Source organism: Carlito syrichta, unplaced genomic scaffold (genome assembly GCF_000164805.1).
Source record: "Carlito syrichta isolate Samal-C Ts95f unplaced genomic scaffold, Tarsius_syrichta-2.0.1 Scaffold6421, whole genome shotgun sequence".
NCBI lineage: Eukaryota > Metazoa > Chordata > Mammalia > Primates > Tarsiidae > Carlito > Carlito syrichta.
The window spans coordinates 1-2713 of NW_006950517.1; the positions used below are offsets into that span (position 1 = coordinate 1).

General features: G+C 45.4%; 1 pseudogene; it reads left to right on the top strand.

Moving 5' to 3' along the window:
- Positions 1-3: 3 nt before the first annotated feature.
- On the top strand, positions 4-1605 carry LOC103251665 (annotated as a pseudogene).
- The last annotated feature ends 1108 nt before the right edge of the window (positions 1606-2713 follow it).

Here is a 2713-nt window from a genome sequence, read left to right on the forward strand (position 1 = left end):
GATACTGAGCTGGAAGGTAAATACTACAATGAGGAGGCCGAGGTGGATCTGTGGGACCCTGGCAGAGACTATGAGCTGTACAACTACATATGCCAAGAGCAACAGAGGCTGATGGTCAACATTCAGGACCTGAAGAGCAGGGGCAGCAAGGATATGGCAATTGAAGTAGAAGAACAGAGGATCCAGAGCTGTGTTCATTTCATGACTCTAAAGAAGCTTAACCAATTAGCTCATATCAGGTTGAAGAAAGGGAGAGATCAACCCAATGATGCTAAGCAGAAAGTAGTTGCTTATCCTCTGTAGCTTCAGAATCTGTTCTATGAGGTGATACACCTGCAGGAGATCACTAAATGTCTAGAGATTAAGTCAAAGCAAGAAGAAATTGATCTGGTCAGTTTAGAGGAGTTTTATAAGAAGGCTCCACCAGAGATCAGCAAAGGTGAAGTCACTATGGGAGACCCTCACCAGCAAACTCTGATATGTCTGGACTGGGAACTGGAGCAGTGGAAAAGGCTGGCAGAGAAATACTGAGAGTGCCTGTCCAACAAGGAGATCCTCAAGGAAACTGAGGTAAAGAAGGAGTACCTGCTGTCCATCATGCTCGACCTGAAATGCAAAGAAGACAGTGTGCTTCACCTGACTTCCTACTACCTCATGAACCTCAATATCATGACAGTAGAAGCCAAAGTGTCAACTGTCACAGAGTTGATCACTCCCATCAGTGCAGTGACTTGCTGTCTCCTGACTCAGTTCTGAACTGTTTGTATCCTGGGGATCATGGAAAGAAAACTCCAAATCCAGCCAATCAGTATCAGTTTGATAAAGTCGGCATCCTGACTTTGAGAGACGATGTGCTTGACCTAGGTCACCTCTATTCGTGGGTACAGAAGATGGGTGACCTCCACTTCCCCAAAGAGCAGCCCCAGCACACAGTGATTACTGACCACTTTCTGAGTGCCAGCCACATGGAGGCCACCATGATACTATTGAAGACCAGGGTGCAGTCCCACCCAGCCCTCCACAAACAGTTTGCATTCTTGGAAAATGGTATTGTACCAGTTACCAGTGATTGTCAGTACCTCTCCCCTGCCTAGGTTGTGTCTCACCTGGTGAAATGGGTGACAATTGCCCATGAGGATTACATGGAGCTGCATTTCACCAAAGATATTGTGGAGGCAGGACTGGCTGGGGACATCAATCTCAACTACATGGTACTTATCGAAAGAGGCATAGGCAATCTCTGGGATGCTGCGTTGTCAAACTCTGGTTACTCCTCCATCTCACCCATTTTCCAGCTATGTCTGAACTGGAAAGGGGAGAAAACCAACAGCAATGACGATAACATTCGGGTCAAGGAGAATGAGGTTAATGTATGCTACAAGAAACCATGTGATCCTTGGTCCACTCATCAGCTCTCGACCAATCAGCTGCAGTGACTATGTGTGTGTTGCTGAATGTCTACCTGGAGACTGAGAGCCATGACAACAACATGGAGGGGCCCCAGGAATTTCCCCAGGAAAAGATGTGTTTGCAGTTTTTCAGGGGTCCCAGCAGGATGAAGTTGTTTAAATAAACCACCCTCAGGGATTCTTCAGCCACCACTGACCCCCTACTGGCTTATCCTTTCTCCCTAAGCCCCACCTTAAGTACTGGGCCTCTGTTTTCTGCTCTGACCCATATGTGACTAGTAGTATTCTCCAAAGACATGAGCTAATTAAAATGTCGCCTGACCAGTGGGAGGAAAAAGCCCTTTTTGCAAATGACAGTGCCATTTTTTAGTCAGACTCCTGCACTTGCTGTCCTACTCGTTTCTCTGACAGCTCATCTACAACTATTTGTTGGCTAGCTTTTGTTCAGGAAGCAAGGTGACATATTTTCACAACTTACAGATAGTTCCATGTCTTGGCAGGAAAAGAAATGAACTTCCCATACAGGCTGCACTGCTCAGAATTTTCTGTGACCAGAGTGGGCAAGTGTCAGAACTACTGTTGTCCTGCTCAGTCTAAAGGCAGCATATTAGTATGCCTATTTCAGGAAATACAACTTAGATTATGCATTGAAGAATGAAGAATTTATTTATTTTTATTTTTTATTTTTTTATTTTTGAGTTGGAGTCTCTGTCGCCCAGGCTGGAGGGCAGTGGCATGCTCCCAGCCACTGCTGCCTCGACCTGTTGGGCTCCAGCGATCCTTCCACCTCAGCCTTCCAAGTAGCTGGAACTACAGGTGTGCACCACCACGACTGGCTAGTTTTTTTTTATTTATTTATTGTAGAGATGAGGTCTCGCCAAGTTGCCCAGGCAGGTCTCGAACCCGTGGGCTCAGGCAATTCACTCACCTCAGCCTCCCAAAGGCACAGGATTACAGGCTGAGCCACCAAGCACTGCAAGAATGAAGAATTTAAATTAGTTATGAAAAGCCTCCTGTGTGCCAGGCATCTGACAAAGGGCTTTACATATACTGTCATTTAAACTCTTATAGTAACCTTGCAAAGTTAGTGGTATTATCCCCTTTTACAGATTAAAGAGCTGAGGTTTCAGGAGGTGAAATAACTTGATGAATATCTCACAAATGATGGCAGCAAGATTTTAGCCCAAGGCTTGTCTATTGGACTCCAAAGTATGATTGATTCCTTCATGCTGAGACACCTGCCATAGGTAGGATCCCTTTCTCCCCTTTTTACCTTCTTTTCTTTTTTCCCTGATATTATATTT